Source organism: Equus caballus, chromosome 15 (assembly GCF_041296265.1).
Source record: "Equus caballus isolate H_3958 breed thoroughbred chromosome 15, TB-T2T, whole genome shotgun sequence".
In the NCBI taxonomy this organism is placed as follows: domain Eukaryota; kingdom Metazoa; phylum Chordata; class Mammalia; order Perissodactyla; family Equidae; genus Equus; species Equus caballus.
Genome location: NC_091698.1, coordinates 100756344 through 100780440, shown reverse-complemented (window position 1 = coordinate 100780440; position 24097 = coordinate 100756344). Strand labels below are relative to the sequence as shown.

The 24097-nt window shown below is 40.0% G+C and overlaps 2 long non-coding RNA genes across 2 annotated transcripts in view; one reads left to right on the top strand and one right to left on the bottom strand.

Annotated features, from left to right (window-relative positions):
• Window positions 1-24097, bottom strand: part of LOC138917936 (uncharacterized) — an 88270-nt gene that overhangs the window by 39420 nt on the left and 24753 nt on the right. The gene's annotated exons all lie outside the window — the stretch shown is intronic.
• Window positions 1331-24051, top strand: LOC111768167 (uncharacterized). The gene is made up of 3 exons (XR_002800350.2): window positions 1331-1621; window positions 18231-18394; window positions 20928-24051. It is a non-coding gene; the product is annotated as an uncharacterized lncRNA (long non-coding RNA).

Sequence of the window (24097 nt, the reverse complement as noted above, 5' to 3'; positions counted from 1 at the left end):
GTTTTAAAAATTATTTACGTATGTGCTACCTCCAAAAACTACGTGTAGTAATTCAATGTTAGTCTACCGTCAGCACAGTGACCTCGCAGTGTCACTTTTAAACCAACGCACTGCTGTGGGGAATTTAGTCAGCACACCTAATACTAGCCACTTCAGCATTATCTAGTTGCAGGGTATCCATTGTAAATGTTTTAATTTCCAGATTCTCACTCTGTGCCTTTTCACTATCTACTCAGTGTAGACTGAGGAATTTAATTAATTTTAATTTTATTTAAAGTTCAAATTTAATGTAATGTTCAGTTTACAATTAAGAGTATGTATAAATCATAATTTATAATGTATTCTAAAGTGAGTTATGACCTGGGGGTTATTATCTAATAAGCTACCTCTTTGGTCGAATTTACAGTCTGGGGAAGGCAATGAGCCTTGACGTACAGGGGGCCAGCTCGGTGCAGACGCTGGGTGAGGTGTGCTCTCGGCCTTCCCTCACTTGACCTTGCAATCCTTCTGAGTGGTGGGCATCATTAGGCAGTAATTCGGGGCCTCGTGGCAATCGGGATGTTGTGCTTGCACCCAGATCCCGTCCAGACATTTGTGGAGGTCTGTGTTTCCCGTGTATTCAATGTGGCGCATTGAATATGGTGCACATGCTGGGAAAAGTTGAGCGGCTGTCTTTTCTATTTAAGGGAATCTCCAAGCACATGCCATAAATTATCCTCTGCTCGGTTTTCTTCACTCGCACGGAGGAGTCCTTCTGGCTTGGCCTTGAGGCCACATTGGTATGACAGGCAGGTGGCTGGGCAGTCACGTGCCCATCATGCAGCTTGCCCTCCTCTCTGCCTGGGTAGTGGACAATACAGGGATAGTCAGTGCCTTTTCTTTTTTTTTAATAAAAGCATACTGAGAGTTTCAAGGATACCAAATTTTGCATAAGTCTTTCATCTTCCCAGGTCCGGTTTCCCTGGGAAGAACTATTTATGTACATTCTTCATGCCTCTTCCTCTCCACAGTGCCTCCCACACTCTTATCTTTAGGATTTTATTATTTTTCCATAAATTTTTTTAAATAAACAGAGAATTCTTCTAGCTTGGTCATTTCCCATCCGTACCCCTGAGTATGGAGGAGTTAATATCTCAAGAAGCCACAAAACAGCCACCCCTGGGGTGTGCTCGCCCTTTCAGTCCTTCCCACACCACTTAAGGCCTTTCCAGAATCCCATGGGGCGCCATGACTCAGCTCTGACATGAGCAGCCTAGTTGTTTTCCTGACCTTCAGCTCTCCTTCTCATTGGCCAGTATTCCCAATATACAAATAGTTGCATTTTAAGAATAGAGCAAACTTCTTGTCCTCGGTTTGACATACTAAACTACTGGCAGAGATGTATTCTCGGAACAGCTTTTTAAAGTCTGTCTGCAAACAACACCAAGATGAAACGTGTCTCCCAAGCCTGCATGGGGATGGCGCTTCTTGGCAGGAGAGGTCCTGCAGGCCAGGAAGATCACAGCCTGGGCTGCAACCCGTCAAGAGGTCTAGACAGCGGCTTCTAATTCTGGAAGAGTGGGCCATTAGCAGAGCCAACAAATGGCATGATGGTAGACCCATCTATTGTGGACGCAACTAAGTAAGTAAGATATATTTATGAATTCAAAACGGCTGAGTCATTCTTTAAATCAGAATTAAAAATCCAAACCAGAAATCTTCAAAAAGTTTCTCCTTTTAGTTTAATTTAATATATATGAATGAAATATATTTTACAAAGTGAAAAGTGTTTCTTTGCATAATTAGCAAATGACAACACTGTTGCTGTTGAACAGTCTACACAGATAGACACGGTGTAACTGAATCAAGTCGCTTCCTGCACCTTCGCTTTGCTGGGTTCCAAGTTGCCTCGTTTGTGATCCTATTGCGGTATTCTTTGGAACAGAGGAACGCTTCTCTCTTGGCCTGACACTCACTTCCAGCCACGTTATGGGTGTGATTTAAAAACGGTTCAGGAGGAGAAATGCTTTCCTTCCCACACTCGTGCTTGCGGTGACAGCACATATGTTAACTCTTTCTAGTTTTGGACGAGAGTGGGTGAACATGATACTTACTGCTAGCCAGATTCTGTGCATTTTTTTTTTTAGCAATTGATTTAACAAACATCTTCTCATAGTTGCATGATGCGTCTGCAGGTAGAAAGAGTAACAGCCTATGATTTTATACTGACAGGAAATTTTTACATGAAAAAATCATCATTGTGAATATGGAATGAAATATTATACAGCCAATAAAATAAGGTTTATAAAAAGAGGTATGTAAATTTATATTTAAAATAAGAAAAAATTTTATATATAACAGTAGGAAAAATGTGAAATATTCTATAACTATACACAGCTGAGATTACATTATATATATAATTATATGACTTTTATATGCAACTAGATATGTGTGTATATCTATTTACATATATAAACAGTAATTATGTCTAGTAGGAAGAGCAGAACGAGTTTCACTTTTAAATATGTTTAAAAGTCAATTTATACGTATAAAAATATATTCTTGTAGTTTCTGAGTTTTTATGAGAACGTCTTATTTTTCTAAGCAAATAAAAATTTCAAATAAAATATATTTATTTCTACAATCCCATTAGCAATACAGAAACAAACCAAAATTGCGTGGTTCTCTAATCTGGAGACCATTTTAGCCTTTCAGTTACTCCATTCACAATCACATGGAACGGAAAAGAGAGAGGTTACCCCAGAGGCTCAGGAAACCCTCTCTTCCCTGTGACTTACAGCCTTTAAAATCACGCTACAAAGCCCTGTAGTGCTGGGGGACAATGGGAGCTTCCGTTGCTGTGAAAGTTTCCCTTTTCCACATTCTACTGCATTTTAGTGTGTTATAGCAGCCGCCATAAATGAGTTGATGCTACATTTTCTGTTGCCAACACAGTTGCTTGAAAAGTGAGAGGCTCAGTCAATTCAACACACAAATGTCACTTGTCAGATGCCACTGAGGGGTCCAGCACCAGGCAAAGTGAAGGTGTACGGATGCGAGAGCAGGAAGCCACTGGACAGTCTGAGGGCCAGCTGGCTGCAGAACACTATTTTTGCATATGATTTTTACAAAATCCTTATTATCTCCTTTAGAGGGTAGATATTATTCCCTAAGTATTTGAGCAAACTAACTTAGTTGCAAGAATATGCTCATCTTGACTTAACAAGCAAAGCTCCTCTGGTTTGCTTTCTCTGGTTCCCAAATAACAACCCAAATCAAACAAACCTCAAATCCTTGACCTGTGTGTGTTGTTTTATTTTGCTTTTCATTCTTGGGAAAGCGTACTTGGTGCAAATGCGTGACAGAAAGCATCCCAAATATGTCCCAATAGAATGTGACCCAACACTCCCTTTGTCCCTGTCTGTGATGCCTAAGGTTGCGTTTCTGCCCTCTTCTCTCCGCATCTGTTTTAATTCACCATCAGCTGGAAGGAAGGAAATGAGTACAGGGAGAGGGAACAATGAGCACACTGTAATTTTTACAATACACCAACAGTAATATTGTGACAAACAGTTCAACAGCATAATTCAGTGCCTCCAAACACTCAAATATAGTGGAGAACAAGATCTGTATTTCAAGAGCTAACAAGTGATTTAGGGCATCCAGGGCTTGAGCACCCTACATACCCAATAATCATGTGCTGAATGAACCAACTAAAGAATGAATGAATGTGTGAATGAGTGAAAGCAAATAGTCTTTGAGGGCTAGGTAGTAACAGTGGCCCAACAAACACAAGTTTATTTCCTCTCCAGGACCACAAAGTCCTCCTTGCGTTAGCTCAAAATTCCAGAATATTCTGCTCTCACGGCCCTTTTAAGTCAAGATGTACTTCTGCCATGGGTACCAGGGAGGAGTGGGCTCAGAGCTGCACCCCAGCAAGTGCTTCCACCCAAAACTGACATACATCCCTCGCTCTGCACGCCCACAATGAACTCCCAGGAGGCAGAGCTCAATCCTTTGCCTAATTTTTGGGAGAACCAGATACTGGTGAAAACCTCTCATGCCTAGCACACAGATCTTCTAGAATCTAGTCAGGAATCAACATCGCCTCTCCCTGCCTTTAGATACTGGGATTTCCTTCTCCCCCTCGATAAAGAGGAAGTCAGCTCCTCTGCTCTCGCACGCTCGCAGCTGCACGGCTGCTCCCGGTGGCGGTCCAAACCAAGGCTTTACAATATTGTATTGACCTCGATTAATAATCAAATCCTGGAGACAGGGAGCCCACTAATCAGGTAGGTTTTATCTTGGCTGCACAGCACTGGATGTCTAAGGAGGAGGTGCTGCAGTATAACAGAATTCGAACCCCAGCTCTGCATCACAATTGGATGAATGATGTCGGAAAGTGTGCCCCTCTGTCAGGCAGAAATGGACTCAAGGTCATTCTACATATACAGTGAGGACAGCTACTGATTCTCTCTCAAGTATCCTCCCCATTTCTATTTCTTTACTCAATATTCTCTCAAGACCATATAGTTCCTCAAGAAGTGATAATACCATGCCTGATCACAATAACAACAAATACTTATACAGTAATAGTATTAGATGCCAGACACTGTTCTAACTATATTACATACATTACTCATTTACTCTTCACATCAACACTTTGAGGAAAGTACTATTGTTGGCTCTATTTCATGTGAGCAAACCGAGGCACAGGAAAGTAAAAGAACTTGTCCAAAATCATGCTGCTAGTAAGTAGTGGACACCAAATCCAGACCAGGGCAATCTGGCTCCAGAGACCCCAGTCTCTTTGCCTGCACACTGGAAATGCGTCAGGATGCTTTACGTCGATATCAATAGCCCCAAGACAGGATCATTATTTCCATTTACAAGGGCAGATGTTGCCCAAGGTCACCCACCAAAGCCGAGATCTGAACCTGGCATTGAACACAACTGCACAGCCAAGGGTGTTTCCGCTTTTCAAGCTGCCAATTGCTTTGCTGTCCTAAGACCTACAGACCAAGTTGTTTTTTCCAGTTGTATTTATGCCAACAGGAACAATTTATTTCTTCCCATTCGGCCTCTCTTTTCATTTCATTTCACTCTCCAGGCCTCTTACAAGGAGCTTGCATCCCGGACAATGGCTTTCTTGGGTCATGCGAATGTTGCTTACTGCCTCTGACCTTGCTTTGAAGACCTCCTTGTCTACCCTGGATTCTTAGCTCTCCTCAGAAAAGCTATTTAATTCAGAGACTCTCCCCCAAAGAAACTTGAGTCGCTGAAAGCTGACGCTCAGATTTCCTGTTACAAACCAGATTCTATATTCTCTGGGTGCTAATTTGCCCTTGAGGTTTCCTAGCAGGTATACACACCTGAGCTCAGGGACTGAAGCCTCCCCTTTCCCAGGTGGGATCTACCGTTGGCCACATATTTCACACGGAAGTTGAAGGGAATCACCCATTCCTCTTCTCTGTGGACAGCTGGAGAGTGGGCCTGGACAGATGGAACAACATGAGACAGAAAACCTCAGGGCACCCCACGTCAGTGGAAGATGATTTCAATGACTGGGCTAGCGTAGGACTTTGATGAGCCTCTCATTAACTGGTTGACTTTCAACCCAAGTTTTATCTACATGTCTTTTTCCTTATAGCAATGTGAGGCCATTGCCATCATTGGCAAATCAGCTTTTGATGAAATATGCAGGATAGCTAGAAGCTAAGCAGCATAATTGAATTCACAACTACTTGCTACAGGATTATAATTTAATGGCAGCATTATAATTTACTAAATACCATTACAGTGACATCAGATCCTATTAACCAAAAAATGGAATAGCCGTATGCAGCAATTTTTCTTTACTATTCATAGTAGTTTATTATTGGGTGCTTACCTCTAGACTAGATGGATGTTATCTTTTTGGCTTCCATCTTCAAATATCTTAAAAATAAGTCAAATTCAAGTACCTTCAAATTTAGTGCCTCTAAAATCTTGTACCTCCAAATTGAAGTCCAATTTCTAAATGTCCCCTTTAAAAAATCACATTCATCACATAGATGAGAGCTCCCAAAAGAGCTTCTATTTGTATAAACCAATAAACAATAAGAAATATATATGGAGGTTCAACTATGTCCCAGTTATCCAGGGCCGGATGCATGATGTGCATGTGTGGAGGAGGAACGGGAGTGCAGGGTTGGGTGTGTGTATCCTAAATGGACCAATGGTCCTACAATGGAGGTATTATTATCTCTGCTTTAGAGATGAGTAAATGGGAGTTCAGAGAAGTCCAGGGCCATCCCATTAGCTAGGTGAGGAAGCCAAACCCAGGGCCCGGTTCTCTCTGACACTAGAAGTAGCTGTTCTGTCTTAGTCTACTCGGGCTGTCATGACAAAATCCCATGGCCTGGGTGGCTTAAATAACAGACATTCTTCTCACAGTTTTGGAGACTGGGAAAGCCAGGATGAAGGTGCTGGCAGATTCGGTACTTGGTGAGGGCCTTCTTGGCAAGCAGATGGTTGCCTTTTTGCTGTGTTCTCTCGTGGGGAAGAGAGGAAGCTCTGGTGGCTCCACCTCTTCTTATAAGGGCCCTAATCCATCAGACCGTCATCTAAACCTAAGTACTTCCCAAAGGCCTACCTCCCAATACCAGAACATGGGGGGTTAGAGCTTCAACATATGATTTTTGGGGGGATACAAAAGTTTAGTCCGTAACAACCTGCTCTGTGGGATTTCTCCAACCCCAATGTAGACAAAACAGTTAATATTTTTCAAGACCTGCATGAACCCATCCTAATGGGTGATTTCCTGCCAACATCATTGATTAATGACCAAAATGGTAGATGTCCACAAAAATGGTCAACTAGTTAAAGGCAGTGGGCATCTTGCCCCTCTAAGCACCTAGGTTGGGGTGAATTTCTGCTTCCTCCATTCCAAGGGAAGAGTTCTAAGGTTTCTATAGGGGAGCCACTTATTATGAGAAGTAACTACTTTTAGTCAATATTCTCATCTGTTAATATACACAGTGATATACTCTTAGAACTACCGAGATTTGGGTTTTTTATTATTCCTTTTAGAACTAGGAGCATTCTAAATACCTGCTCCTTGTGTTTATCACAAACCTAGCATGATTTCCTTGAGAGTCTGATCAAGTGCATGTTTAGAGGGATGCTCTCTTCTTTCCCAACCATTATCAAGCTTTCCCACAACCCTCTTCCACTTCCTTTTCCGACAGGCCCCAGGCTTGGAAAATCTGCAGGCACATACCTGGGGTCAAAGGAAGCATATTTTCAATAGTGTTAATCTCAATACAGCCACAGCTGGAGTAACATGCACTTTGCTTCCAAGGCTCTGAGGCAACATGGGAAAATACACGTAACCCAAGTATCCTCAGGCCATCTCAACTTGGAATTAAAAATGGGCTCAAAAAGAAGAAAAATGGGGTGAGGTTATCAGTAAAATTTATACTGCTTGGGCTGTAAAATTTGCATTGTTCCTACTCCACAAAGCAGGAGTTATCCCCCTGAAAAATCCTCTCTGTTATTTCTGGAAGACCTCGGGGGTCCTATATTAGCTTTTAAACAAGTTCTGTTGCCCACAGGTGTTAGTCACCATTGTCTTCCTCTCAGGTACCAAGCAGCCTTTATGACAACCTGCTGAGGCCTGTCTGGAAAACTGTGTGAAGCAACACATCACGTGTGGGGTCACCGAGTCCCAGCCAAGGCAGCAGCTACCACGGGAAATCCAAAGAAGGACGTGGTTTCAGAAATCTCTCACATACAGTGTCAGGACCCAGCATTTCCCTCTGGAACAGGGCAGGCACCATCCCATCTGCATCTAGGAGCAGATCCCCATTTCTCAGCCAGGATTTTCCATTCCACGTGCCTCTCTTGCAGACCCTCTGGCATTCACAGATACCCCCTTCTTGCTATCCTGGTCACAGCTCTTACCTCTGAAGCACAGAGGTAATACACACATTACAAATACACACATGCATCATTACTCACCCTGCCCTCATACTTTGTCCTACTTGCCTCACAACTCACAGAGCAGCCAGGGTGTCTTGTCCTCTAGGAACCGCCCCTGTGGGCCTGTTATCTATGCTCCATTCCCGCCACCCTCTGGATGGGGCACTGCTTGCTGGGCCTGCTGATGCCCCCATCGACTCTGCCAACAGCTTCTGAGCCAGCCTGCATGCCTGGGTCCTGCACCAGGAGTAGGAGAACGCTCCTCCCCACCTCAAGTAGCACTTGATCAGTGAGCCTCTGTGCCAGGCGTCCTGGGCCCCAAGGTTGCCCTGACTACAGGGTCTTCTTACTCACCACATAGCTCAGGAAGGTCCATGAGGCTGTGCCACAATAGAATTTTCCACACAGGCAACATGCTATCTTCTCTTCTGTCTTGCACAGTTTCTGTTTTACCAAGATTATTCTAGAAGGTCTGTATACCATGTACTAGGGTGGGGAAGAGGGGACCAGCACAACCAGTGAAGGGAAATTACAAGGACAGATATGTGTGATGCGGTAGAAATGAAGATGAAGGGTAGAGGCAAAACCCATTTTAAGGACACACAAACTTGGCTTAAACTCTGGCCCTGCTGCTGGCTCCCTGTGCGCCAACAGCCAAGTTGCTTGAATTTTATGCCCTCAGTTTCTCCCTCCATGGCATGATGGGGCTGGACCCAGATGACTTTCACATGCCATGGAGTTCTGGCAGTCTAGGACCTTGAACCCGAGATAATGTCTTTAGAAGAACAGAGATAAAACGAAGTCATGATTAAAGTTTGATATAACATTAAACTTGAACCCAGATAAAGGCTCAAGTATAAATAGTGGAAAAGTGTCGTTTCAAATCAACAGAAAATAATTCTTTAACCAGTAAACGTTGTCAAACAAGTTATTTGGCAAGAATGAGAAGAAAGCAGGGTCTTTAGCTTCTTATTTCAAACTGTTTCCAACAGGATTACAGGTTTAAAAAAAATTAAAACAAGACAACAAAAGAACTGCACTAGAAGAAAACATGGTATTTTATAACCTTTAGGCAGAGACAGATTTTCTAAATAAGCCTGAATAATAAATACACATAAAGGAAAAATTACATATTCAACTTCAAATGCAGGTTTTATGTATATAAATATTTTTATACAGCAGAATAAAGCAACAAACATCTTAAGACAAATGGCAAACTAGAAAAAGTGTTTTCCAGGCTTATGTTACTAGTCAAAGAGCTAACGTCTGCACTACACAAAGCCCCAGGCTTCCCCATCCGACAGTCCCAGGACCCGCTCATGGTCTATTTTCTGTGAAAGTGTGAAAGATGCCCCCTGGAGTGGTGCAATGTATAAGCTTGAAGATGGAAAAAAAATTTCTCTCCAGGAAACAATGTCTTCAGAAAACATTTGGTGAGAAAGATGAGGCTGTTGTCTGGGCAAGGCCCAGATGGGCTGCAGGGAGGCCATGGGGTCAACGAGCTGTACACGAGAAATGGAGAGGGATTTCGGGGCAGAGGTTGAAAGAAAGAGAGATGAAGAGGTTGAGGAGAGAGGGCTGAGCAACATGGCAGAATACTTGAGCACAAAGGGAAGAGTCATTCAGGGAACATCCCCAGCGTTGGAAGCAGCCAAGAGACTGTTGAGAAGATGGAAATCTAACACGTGATCTTAAATTGCTTGCTGAGCTCTCATGTGAGTCGTTGTTGCTCTAATATGACCCCCACCTCATCTTCCCAACTTTGGGTAGAGCAGGCTGCGGCCCACCATGGAGTCAGCGGTGCTCTGAGAGCCCAGATGTGGAGTGTTCTCCAGCTCCATGAAGCACAGAAAAACCCAGCGCACACAGGAGGTGAAGCAGAACATAGGCAGTGAGAATCTAGAGGAAGCAGGAACACAGAGCACTAAGTGACCAGGGGACATGTGTCCTCCCCAGCCACCAGCTTCAAGATTCCCAAAGATATTGTAAGGGATCAGTAACAGGGAGGGAAAAGCCAAAGCTTATGGAAACCTTAAAGGACAAGACGACTCTTAGCAAACTGGAAAAGTTACAGGCATTGAGGGGCAGATACCTAGTTTTCATATGAAAGAAAATATCCAACCACACTAATAACAAAAAAAATTCAAATTAAAGGAAAGATACTCTTAGCTAATATTATTGTCAAAATCCAGGTGTGTTTAGGGAATAGCTTATATTCCCACCAGGCCAAGAGAAAGGAGCTTGTCATACACGGGGCATTAAGTAGACACGTCAGGAGGATAAGACATTAGAAGTGGGACTAAACTAACCCCAGGCTAAAGTCTGAGGAATCACCTTTACAAGGCTTCAAAACTAGTCTCATGGGACTTTTGCTTTCAGGAAGACAGAGTAGGCATACTTTACCCTATTCCTCCCACTAAGAACAACTAAAACCCTGAACATCATACGAAAGACAAATAGAAGAAGACTCTGAAAAGTAGAGCTAAGACAGATTAGCTAGGGACACTGGGACCCAAAGACTGACACCACAGGAAGCTCCCTGGGTTTTCACATTGCCTCCTATGTTCCAGACTCAGAGCTAGAGGAGCGGGCAACACAGAAATGCCACCAGGTGCAGATAAAAAGAGGCCCCCCAAGTATGTTCTTTCTAGTCAGAGGTAGAAGGAAGAGGCAGCATAGAAGGACAGAAAACTTTTAGATACTACCTGCTCTACTGCAGTCAAACACACCAAAAATGCTGTGATCCCACTCCCACCCACACGAACAAAGGCCAAGTGGAGGAGCCAGACCTCCATCCTTGCCAGGCTGTAATCAGGTCCCCACAAACCCTCCCTAGGGAAGTGTTGAGAAGGAGAGACTAGGGAGCCAGGACTCTCATCCCACCAGGTATAATGAGCCCTTCCCCCTCTGCCCCTGCCCCTCAGTGTCTGTCAGTGAAGACCACGTGGGGAGCCTAGACTTCCACCCCACCCGGCAGTAGTAAGGTGCCTCTCCCCTTCACTACAGGGGTGGCATCAAAGGAGGCCTCGAATACAGTCAGGGATTTTACAAGTGCTCAGTGATAAAGAAGCCACCTGCCCAAGGTGTCAGATGAGGCCACAAGAGGAGCAGTAATGAGGCATTTCTAACCCTCTCATCCTGGATGTTATCAGTGGAGCCCCAGCAAAGAGCCGGAAATTCCACCCTCAGGAGGAATGAGAAGCCCCCGCCCCTCACAAGTCTTAGAGGCTGAGTGGGGATCCTGGACTTCTACACCCACCTGAGAGTAATGTGGTGACATTGCTCCCCTACCCCTAAAGGATAGTGCTGGAGGAAGCCAAACAAAAGAGAAGGTTGAAATAAGATACAGGGTCTCAAAACTTAATATTCAAAATGCCCCAGTTTCCATCAAAAATTATTTGTTAAAATAAAAAACAGGAAGATCTATAACTAAATGAGGAAAAAAGTCAACAGACTCCAGCACCAAGATGACACAGAAATTAGAATTATCCTGATAAAGATTTTAAAGCAACCATCAGAGAAATGCTTCAAAAAGCAGTTACAAACATGCTTGAAATGAATTAAAAAGTTGAAAGCCTCAGCAAAGATATAGAAGATATAAAAAGGAACCAAATGGGAATATGTTAACTTAAAAAAAGAATAACCAAAATAAAGAATTCAATGGATAGCATCATTCATAGAACAGAGGGGAAAGAGGAAAAGAAATCAGTGAACTTGGAGGTAAAATGATAGAAACTACCCTATCTGAGCAAGAAAGAAGATATACTGAAAAAAAGTTTAGAAAAGAACAGAGCTGCAGTCACCTAAGGGACTATAAAATAACATTTAACATTCATGTCATCATTAAAAGATGGGCCGAAGACCTTAACAGACACTTAACCAAAGAAAATGGCACATAAGTATATGAAAAGATGCTCCACATCATATGTCACCAAGGCAATGCAAATTATACTACAATGAGATACCACTACACATCTATTACAATGGCCAAAATCCAGAACACTGATGACACCAAACGCTGGTGAGGATGTGGAGCAAGAGGAAATCTCATTCGTTGTTGATGGAAATGCAAAATAGTACAGTTAATTTGGAAGACAATTTGGTGGTTTCTTACAGAACTAAATGTATTCTTACCATACAATCCAACAATCGCACTCCTTGGTATTTACCCAAAGGAGTAAAAAATCTATGTCTACACAATAACCTGTGCATAGATGTTCATAGCATCTATATTCATAATTGCCAAAACTTGGAAGCAACCAAGATGCCCTTCAGTAGGTGAATGGGTAAACCAATTGCAGAATATCCAGAATGGAATATTATTCAGCACTAAAAGGAAATGAGCTATCAAGGCTTGAAAAGATATGGAGGAACCCTAAATGCATATTCCTAAGTGAAAAAAGCCAATCTGAAAAAGCTACATACTGTATGATTCCAACTATATGACATTCTGGAAAAGGCAAAACTATGGCGACAATAAGAAGATTTGTGGTTGCTTGTGGGGATGGGGGAAAATGAAAAGGCAAAGCTTAGAGAATTTTTAGAGCAGTGAAAATACTCTGTATGGTATTAAAATGATGTGTAGGTGTCATTAGACATTCGTCTAACCATAGAGTGTAGGACAGAAAGAATGAACACTAAGGTAAACTATGGACTTTGGATGCTTGTGATGTATCAGTGTGGGTTCATCCTTGGTAAAAAATGTAACAGTTTGGTGAGTGTTGTTGATAACGGGAGAGATTATACACATGTGGGGACAGTGGGTATATGGGAAATTTCTGCACCTTCCTCTCAGTTTTCTTGTGAACCTAAAACCACTCTAAAAAAACAAAGCCTTAAAAACAAAAAAGAATGAAGTGGGAAGTGTCAGTCTAACTAACTTCGAGACTTATTATGGCTGCAGTAATCAAGACTGTGTGGTGTTAGTGGGAAGAAAGAGAGAGAGAGACCCATAGATGTGTGGAACATAATACAGACCCCCTTGTCTTACACAAAAATAACTCAAAATGTAGCATGGACTTAAATGTAAAATGTAAAACTATAAAAATTTTAGAAAAAAAATAGGGCAAAAATCTTTCAGAATCTTAGGGTAGGCAAAGAGCACTTAGACTTGACTCCAAAAGCACAATCCATAAAGGAAATTTATAAATTCAGCTTTATCATAATTTAAAACGTTTGCCCTGCAAAAGACTCTATTAAAAAATGAAAAGGCAAGCTACAGAGAAGGCCAAAATATTTGAAAATCACATATTCAACAAAGGGCTACTCTTTAGAATATATAAACAACTCTGAAAACTCAACAGTAAGGAAACAAGCTAATTAGAAGATGTATAAAAGACATGAACAGACATTTCACTGTAGAAGATATGCAGATGGCAAATAAAGACAGGCAAAGCTATTCAACATCATTATCTGTTAGGGAAATGCAAAATAAAATCACTCATCGGAATGGCTAGGACCTTTAGAAAAGTGACAACATCAATGCTGGCATGGATGTGGAGTAACTGTTATCACTCATATGTTGCTGGTGGCAAAGTAAAATGGTACAGCCAGTCTGAAAAAGATTGGCAGTTTTTTAAATAGTTAAACATGCAAATACCATACATCCAGCAATTGCATTCCTGGGGATTAATCCCAGATAAAATTAAAACTTATGTTCACTCAAAACCTGTACATAAACGTTCATAGCAGCTTTACTCACAATAGCCCAGATCTGGAAACAACTCAGATGTTCTTCAACAGGTTAAATAAACTGTGGCACATCCATATCATGAAATACTACTCAGCAATAAAAAGGAACAAACTATCGATACACATCACAACTGAGATGAATCTCCAGAAAATTCTGCTGGGTGAAAAAAGCCAATTCCAAAAGATTATATGCTGTATGATTCTATTTATATAACATTTGAAAATTTCAAAGTTATAGAAGTGAAAAGCAGATTATTGGTTACCTGGGGTTAAGGAGGGGGCACGGTTGGCAGGCGAATGGGTATTCTACCAAGAGCCACACAACAGATGGTGAGGGAGCAGTCTTACTGTATTGATGTCCACATTATGTTTGTGATATTGTGCTGTGGTTTTTCAAGATGTTACCTTTGGGAGAAACTGGGTATAGAACACATGGAATCCCTTTGTACTGTTTCTTCTTGCATGTGAAGTTATAATTATTTCAAAATAAAAAGTTTAATTAAGAAATAGAATGTGAATAAAATTAAAGAAGCCTTTGGAATAAATTTTAATGAAAGAGTAAAGAAATAAAATACAAAAATTAATTTGCATTATGTAAAACTCTATTGCATATTATACCTGAAGTATACAAAGAAATCCGCCTGCATTTATGATGGCAAGTCACTAAAAACATAACATATGGTTCCAGTCAAAAGAAGAAACGAGCCTCAAAGTAATACCAAGTGATACCAACTAATCTAATGACATACAAAAACAAAAATTCATCATTATTAAAAACACACACAAAACCAAAACACAGCAAACAACAACATGACATTTACAATACATGGCATTATTAAAAAGCTACTAGGCTTGTAAAAAAGCATAAATTTTTCCATATCAGAAGAAATAAAAAATAGAAACTCACACAGGCATGAGGAAACTAGTGGACTAATAAGTTAAAAAGAGAACATAATTTTATTCCAAACGTCCGAGAAGGCAGAGGAAAGCATGACCGTGATGAAAAGGGAAATGATCTAAGGTACAGAAAAAAAAAAAAAAAACTAAGTGAAACGTTTATAAATAAAAAGTATTTCAAATTAAAAATAAAAACACTGGATTAAGAGCAGATTAGACATAGAATAAGAAAAGACAAGTGAATTTAAAGAAATAGCAGTAGAAATTATCCCAAATGAAGGACAGAGAAAAAAGAATGAAAAAGTAAACAAATTATCAGCAAACTGTGGGACAATGTCAAGTTCTCCAGCATTCATGTAAGTGGAGCACTAGAAGGACTGGAAAGAAAATGGAGAGAAAAATTTTTGCAGAAATATAGACAAAGACTTTTATATCAAATTTGATGAAAACTGTAAATCTATAGATCCTAAAAGCTTAACAAACCCAGGCAAAAGAAATGTAAGGGATAATATGTGCAGTTAAAATTTTCTGAAAATGAGTGATGAGAAAATCTTTCAAAAACAACATAAAAAGGATACAATAAACTAAAAAGGACAATGATATGAATTACAGCAGATATCTCACCAGAGACTATGCAAACCAGAAGACGATGGAGAGACGTATTTTAAAATATTGAAAAGCTGCTAATCTAGAATTTATCCAGCATTTCAAAAGCGAAGATAAAATAAAGATCTTTTTGAGACAAAATATATAATTCACTATCATCAGACTTGCACTACAAGAACCTTAAGAGGTGTTTCTTCAAAAGAAAATAATATTAGATGAAAATTTAGACATATAGGACAGAATAAAGAGTGCTGAGAATAGTAAACATGTAGACTGTTATAAAAATACATTTTAATTATTTTTTAATGTATAAAAAAGAATTGTTTAAAGCAATAATAATGATACTTATGATAATGATGTATTATGAGATTTATGGCATATGTAGGACTAAGAGGTATGACAATAATATCACAAGAAAAAAGGTGTTATTGGAAGTACACTGTAATAAGATTATTATACTAAAACTGAAGTGGTAAAATATTTGAATAGGGACTGCAATAAATTAAAATTTCATAATGTTAACTCTAGAGCAACTAACAAAAAATAAAAGAGGAACAACTATTAATCTAGCAGTACAGGTAAAATGTAGTCATAAGAAGGAGCCAGCCCAGTGGTGCAGTGGTTAAGTTTGCATGCTCTGCTTCCATGGCCCAGGGTTCACCGGTTTGGATCCCGGGTGAGGACCTATGTACCACTTATCAAGCCATGCTGTGGCAGGTGTCCCACATATAAAAGAGAGGAAGATGGGCACAGATGTTAGCTCAGGGCCAATCTTCCTCAGCAAAAAGGGGAGGATCGACAGCAAATGTTAGCTTGGGGATAATCTTCCTCAAAAAAAAAGAGTAGTCATAAGAAAATTCAATGAATCCACAAAAGGAAGCAAGTAGGCAAAAAAGTAATAAAGAACAGATGGAAAAATAGATAAATAGCAAGAGTAGACTTAATCTCAAACATATTCATTAGTAGAGTAAAAGTAGATGAACAAAACTCCCCAATTAAAGACAGATACTGTTAGACTGGATTAAAAGAAAAAACAAGGCAAACATAGTATATCAATAATCTAAGTTAAACATAAAAACAAAGATAGATTAAAAGTAAAAAGATTTAAAAAGGCTAAATGCAAACATTAATCAAAAGAAATATGGAGTGGTTATATTAATATCAAAGTACTACTTCAAAACAAGGATTATTACCAGAGATAGATAGGGACATACCATAATAATAAACAGCCTACAAAAATCCTAAATGTGGGGCTGGCCCTGTGGTCTGGTGGTTAAGTTTGGCAGGCTCCACTATGGTGGCCCAGGTTTGGTTCCCAGGCACGGACCTATACCACTTGTTGGTGGCCATGCTGTGGCAGCAACCCACATACAAAATAGAGGAAGATTGGCACAGATCTTAGCTCAGGGCCAATCTTCTCCAGTAAAAGATAAAAATTTTAAAATCCTAAATGTGTAGGCATGTAATAAAAATGCTTCAATGGGCATGAAGCAGAAACACGGAGCTAGAAGTTGAAGTAGACAAATCCTTAATTACGGTTGAAGATTTCAACAACTCCTTCTCAGGAATTGCTCAAGCAATTCAAAGAAAATTAAGCATTTGGAAAACCTGAGACCAAATTGACCTAATTGATCTTCATAAAATGCTCCATTCAACAACACACTCCTGAGGTCACATGGAATAGTCAAAAGACAGATCATACAATAAGCCATAAAGTCAGCCTCAAAAATTTTAAGGGGATTGAAATCATGCAAAGTAACTTCTTTGATGACGATGAAATCAGTAACAGAAAGACACATGGAAGATCTTCAGAGACTTGGAAATCATAACCAACCCAGGAGTCAAAGTAAAAATTAAAGAGAAATTATAAAATGTTTTCAACAGAATGAAAATTAAAAATCAACATAATAAACTCTGGATTTCAGCTTACAGCTAAAGCAATGTTTAAAGAAAACTTTAGAGCATTAAATGCTTGTATTAGAAAGGAAGAAAGGTCTTAAATAAAATGATCTCACTTTATACCTCAAGAAACTAGAAAACTAAGAACAAATTTAATTCAAATAATAAGAGGAAAGGGTTTTTTTAAGCAGAAATCAACAAAATTAAAAACAGAGAACTGAAAAAGAAAATCAGTGAAACTAAAAACTGGTTTATGAAAATATCAATAAAATTGATAAATCTCTAGCCAGACTGATCAGAAAATAAAGAGAAAATATGTGAAATATCAATACCAGGAATGAAAAAGGAGACATTACTAGAGATCCTCTACAAAAGGCAAAGATAATAAGGAAATATTGTGAATCACTTCATGACAATAAATTCAACAACTTAGTTGAAATGGAAAAATTTCTTGAATGATACAAATTGTCAATATTTAAATGAAAAGAAACAGAATATTTGAAACTGATATATTTATAAAACTCTCTACTTGAAGCCCTATATTTAAATTGTAGATGAAATTGGATTTACAGTTGAAAGACTTTCTCACAAATGAAACCCCAGGCTTAGATGGTGGCATTAGTGAATCTAAAAAGCATATAAGGAAAAAAATAATATCAATTCTACACAAACTCTTACACAACATAAAAAAGAACAGAGTACATCCCAATTCATTTTATGAGGCCAGCATTCCTAAAACCAGACAAAGGCATTACAAAAAAAAATACCAACTTTTTGGTAGTATCCCTCATAAACATAGACATAAACAAAGACCCTCCTTCCATGCAACTTTCTAAAGTTTTCCTAGAATTGATCACTTCTTCTTAGTCACATTTACAACTTTCTGTCATTTATTATAAACTGCTGTTCACACATGTGCCTCTGGCAGAGAATTTCAGGGTAGTTGCCCAGCTCTTGCATGTAGAGTTGCCTGGTAAATATGCCTGTCATTCTTTTGATGCTAAGCCACAGGTGTATGTTAGGTTTCCTTGATGATGAGGTGTTTCCTGTAAGTACAGTCTGACTTAGGTTTAGATTTGTGGCCTCAGCTGGACCCCCGGGGCAGCCTCCGTTTTGTGGATCCCAGTATACAAATTAATTTTACCAGTATGTAAGTATGTAGATCTTTTTCCTTATGTTTTTCATCTTCCCTCAAGGTGTCACATTTGCTTTCCAAGCAAGAAGCAGGAAGGAAGAAAACGAAAGTGGAAAAGAAAGAGCACTGTATCAGGAAAGCAAAAGCTTTTCCAGAACTCTCAGCTTCCAAGTCTCACTGACTGCAATTGTGTCATATGGCAGCCCTAGCAGAAATGGCGTCTGGGTGAGTATTTTCAGCTGGGAACATTGCAGCCCGTGCAAACCTGAGATTCAACTAAAAAGCAGAAGACAAAATGAATATTGAGTAGGTCACTGGCAGCGTCAGTCACAGTTGTCCATTTCTAGTTTTTATAACATTGCCATCAGATAATATCTGAACCATTTCTACTTTCAGAACTTTGTTTTCGTTGTGGCTTAACATATGATCAATCAATACATATCTATTTCACGTCTTGAATGATTTGACTTTCTATACTTTTACTTGTTTTTATTTACTTGATATATCGTAAGCTAAGAAAGGTAAATTAAAGTTTACTTGTTCTTTTGTGTTTTCATCTGTTTATTTTCTGTTTTAATGAGTTTTTCCATATTTTGTGCGTTAACATTCAGGATAGACCTTCATGGTAGGTTGTAATCTTTATCAGTACACAGTGTTTATCTTTAATAGTTTTTACTTTTAGTTAAAACTTGCTAGACATGAATTTTACAACTCTGCCTTATTTTTATTTGCATTTCCTGGTAAATCACCACCTCTTCTATTAAAGTTATCCTTTGTATGTCTGTGTTTGGATATATTCCATAAATACTCACATCTTCTCTCCCCACTCAAACTCAATGTTTTGGCAGTTTATTATTAGCATATTTTATGTTTACATTCTGTTTTCTAATCATACTCTCCAGTTACTCAGCTTTGCGTCTCATTTCAGTGAATTCGATGCTGTCACCAGTCTTCTCCTTTCCTTTCTTCCGTTCTCATTTCCTCTCTCTCTCTCGTCGCTTCTCTTCCTCCTGCCTCTTCCCCTTTCTCTCCTTCCCTTCCTCCTGCTCCTCCGTCTTCACCTAAAATCTCTAGTGATCTCCTGCTTGCCTACAGCTTATTCTCTCACAGGCTTTTTGAGGACTACTGGGGCCTATACACCTTGAGTTCTTGAATGCTTGAGAAGACCTGCCTGTTGTCTTTCTACTTGAATAGCAGCTAGGTTGCATATAAACATCTTGACTCATATTTTCATCTCTAACTTTGTAAACATTGGTCCATTGCGTTTCCCATTTGAACGCTATAAAAACGCCTGGGGCCACCCTGCCTTTTCGCCTTAGAGAGAACTTGATTTTCCCCTAGGTGCCACGGAATCCTCCCTATTAACTTCAGCAAAACATGTGAGAGTAGTCTTCTTCTGAACTTGTTTTCCTGGGACATGATGTACTCTTTCAATCTGTGGATGCCAATCTGTTTGTAAAACAAAAATCCAAAATTTAAAAATATCATTTTAAATTTTTGCCTACATTTTCTCTCTTCTCCTTTCCAGGCACAACTATGATTATATGAGCTATCCTTTATCTGTCTTCACTACCAACGATTTCTTCTATAACCATCTGTAATTTATTTCTTTTCTATTTCATTTTGCTCGTTCTCTGAAACTTACTTTTTATGTCTCAGAATGTGTCTTTTGCCATATATATTTTTTGGCTTCTGGTAATAAGAGTCTTGTTTCCATAATGATTTTGATTGTTTTCTTACTTTTATGATCTCTACTTTGAGGCCCTACATTTCTCCTTTGAGTTTTTCTCTCAGAAAGGTCACATTTTTGTTAATATCTTTGCATCCGTAGAGAAGTATTTGTTTATACATTTCTTTACCTTTGTGGCATCATTTTTTCTGGTGTGTATTCTCCACGTGCCTTTGACTTTTTATATTCTAACTCTCCACTTGTGTTTGGAATCAATCTACAAAGCTCACGTGCATTTTGATGACAATTTTTCAATGAGTCACCCATTTGCAGGGTGGTGGTGGAGAGGGATGGAGGATTGAGCTTGAGTGGCTGGAGGTCTGGGTCTGAGCCCATTACTTCTGAGCACTTTCTCAACAACACCCTCCACCAGAGGTATGACGTCATCAGTTTTACGTTTTCTGTAAGGTGATTTCAGCTTTATTCTCTTGAGCTCTCCAAGACTGGTATCTGTAGGGCAGTATTCCCCATCCACCCTCTATATCAGTCACCCTCTTCTTTCAGAGATGCGACCACTATGATGTCCCTCTTTCACTTCTACCTCCCCTCTTTTTCATCGAGCCAAACAGGGCAGTAGAAATCTCCTAAAGGCCACCAAGTCACCCCCATCTTGTCCACCAGCATTTTCTACCTGCTCTGGGGAACTCATCCCTCTGTCCACTGTGCTCCAGGCTTGTGGAGATGCCCCATCTCCCCGACTGTCCTTCCTTGCCCTGAATGTGACTCAGTCATTGGTAGTTACATCCTTAAAGAGTTTTTAGTGCTGTGAGGGAACGTTTTGGGCAAAATAACAAACGATAAAACAGGACACAAAAATCATATAATTAGAAATGGACAGAAATTATCAAAATAGTAATGACGGTTATTATTTCTAAATAGCAGAATTATGGATGATTGTCATTTTTTATATTTTTAAATTTCCTACAAAAGCTACATAATTATTTGTATAACCACAAAAATATAATGCATTAAAAAAAGGATTGCTGCCTCTTGTCTCAAGCAAGTTCTATATATTTTTACCAAATGCAGGCCTAAGTCCCACTCCAGCCCTTGAATGGACATGCTCCACTTCCTCAGTCCCCGATGGATCAAACGGGCTCTAACACTGAAACCAGATTACCACAGAGCTCTTCTGAAAAGTCAAGAAATAGTGAATAGAAAACATCTCGAGCTTGCCGTGGAGGAAAAATCACATGATCATTATGAGAGCCATTTCCGACCTCCTCAGACAAATCGTTCATGCCTAGCTTGTCTGCCTTTTGCTAAGTTGAACCTCTGACACAAACTTTCCTCGCTGGCAGAAGCACTGCAAATGGACACAGAAATCTGTTTCTCAAGAACAGAACTCACCGCGGGTGGTGCTAGACAGCCTCCTGTCAACGCTTTGAGCACAGATCCCTCCTTGCTTAGTCTCACCTTTCCCAGGAGAGCTGAATGCAGAGGAATTCCAAAAGCCGGATGCCTGCACTGTTCAGAAACACGACATACCCACGGGGAAACAGCCAGATGGAGGCTGAGGAACAGAAGCTATGCATGTGACCAGTGTCCCTTCAGAACTAAGGCCTCCTGCAGTTTCTGCATCAGACATTAACAGAGACATAGGAGCTGAAAGAAATTGGGGCAATTTGTGAACTAAACTGAATGTTCCAGCATTTAAATGTACCTGAAATACCCTGTCACGATACACAACACGCACAGATACACTTGCATAAAGTTTATAGAAATACAGGTTTCTGCTCAATCTAAGGACAACTTCTTTAACACGTAGAGAGTCTGTAAATGATGTGGACTGGCTGATGCTAAAAAGAGTCAAATGAAATGACTTAAATGCCTCATTGGTACCCAGAGTTGAGTCTGTAGTATCTAATTCTTCAATGGACAATCTGCCTTGACCTACCTACCTAATAAGATATCTCTAAATGTTATATTCAATCACTTTAACTATAATAAACCAATTCACCCACGTATTGCCCTTCAATACAAACCACCAAATCACAGAGGAAGACCAAAGGCAAAGGTCATCTCTAAATTATCTCTAAAGATTTTTTAGAAGGCCTAATTGTAAACAAAGAAGAGATTGAAAATTTTTAGAAGACTGTAGATGGCCGAGACTCCAACTGTTGGATCTCTGCCTGGATTTTCTGTGCAAAAACATTGAGTTTTAAATTTGAACTACTGTTTATGAGTGGGGGAAAAAAAAAAACACTTTCAAAATGCACCTCATGTCATTAGATTAATTTGCCATGCACCTCGGGCAATTATATTAGTGGTAAAGCTATTCTTCCAGACCTTGTCCCCTAGCAGGCACTATAATTAGAGAAAGCCTACATCCCTACAGACAGAACCTCTGCAGACTGGAAGGCAGAGCCCATCACGTTAGCCCCAAGCACCTCTGACTCTCTCTCTGTGCTGAGAACGAGGCGAACGTGCACTCTGAAAATTAACACAGCCAGAAAGGAAACATCCCACAGGGCGAATCAATACCCAGCAAAGGATAATGGGATTCCTGTTCAGGCAGCTGTGTCCTGCCCCCTCCCATTAGCACCTGTCAGCCAGAGCAGTCAGGGCCGGTCAATGGGCAACTCGCCTTACAGCTCAATTCTCAGGATGATCATTAGCTCCAGCCGACGCCGAGGCACCCCACGCTGCCAAATAGTGTCCTTTTCTCCTTAAATGCAGACAAACAATGCCTTCTCCTCGAACAGCTGGCACAGACCTTGTTAATCTTTCTTGTTTCACTTCTGTTTTGCCCTTTGCACAGTGTGTAAGAAGAGATCGACGGGAAGGTAGAAATTAGGTTATTCAAGTTAATTTCAGGACCTGCGCTACTCAGGGACTTAGAACCCATCTAGGCTGGCATGAGTCACTTAGAGGTAATCACAGGATGGAAATAATGCTCCCCTGATCGTGTCAGCTGGTAAATGATCAGCATCTACCCTTTGGAGCATTTTTATAACCATTTGCTAAAAAGAGTACTGAAAGATCCCACATGGCTAAAAATCTCTCCCTCCCCCTACCCCTCCCTCTCTCCCTTCCATCCCTCTCTCCCTCAGTCCTTCCTCCCTCACTTCCTTCCTTCCATCTTTCCTCTCTTTCTCTCTTTTTTTCCTACCCTCCTTTCAACCCAAAGTAGAAGTGGATAGCCATTGAAATGAAAACTGGGCACAGATAGCAATCCTGGAGAGGGATGAGACTGAAAAAACAATGCTTCTGGTCACAGACAGAGTTAAATGCATCCTGCAGAGGATCCAAAACTAGAGTCTAGGGCCAGCTAGGCCTGAGCACTTGTCCCTATAGGTCAGGCTGCTTTAGAAATGTCTGTATAATAAGGGGTCAGGAATTCTAACATCTTCCAGAAATTCAAAATAAACTGAGATTTTTACCCAGCTATTTTATACCCTATCCAGGAGAATTGTGAAGATTCTTCCAGACAAATTCAGCAGTCAATTCAATGTTTTCATTTTTGCCTTTTTCAACAGACTGGATTTTCCTCTTAGTATATGGACTTATAACTCAACCCCATTCTATTCTTAGGACAAATCAAGTCATTTAGTAATTGGGAGGAAAAAGGCAAAATTTCAGAATATATTATACAATAATAATTTAATCACTCTCCCCTTCAAGTATTCACTCATTCAGTCCTTCACAAATATTTACTGAGCTCCTGCTTAATGCCAGATCCTTGCATGCAAAAGGAGATCCCACAATTTAGTTGGGGGAATCTACTTGGGGACAGGAAGGGAAGAGAAGAGAAGGGTAGTTACTTTCACCAAATCTGGTCATTTCTAAAGAGCTCTGAAAATCAGAGATAAAAATCCTCCAGTCTTCTACTGACAGCATAGACAAGCTCCAAAGCCAACCTGTCTCCACCATGAAAGTTTCTGCATCTGCTTCTCTCTCTCTTATTAAAAGAGTAACGCACGTTCATTATAGAAAGCATCAATAAGAAAAAGAAACATTTTTTAAGTTGCCTGTGATCCCCATCCAGAGTTTGGTAATTATCATTCGTGTGTGTGTGTGTGGCATGTGTATATGTGTGTATATATGGTGTGTGTGTATGTGTACACTTTCTCTTGTACCTTGAACTATCCAAAATTGCTGATATCAAAATATTTTGACATATGAAACGGTAATTTCATATAGCCCCATCTATTGTTGTAGATAGATTTAAGGAAATGGGACCATGGCATACATACTAT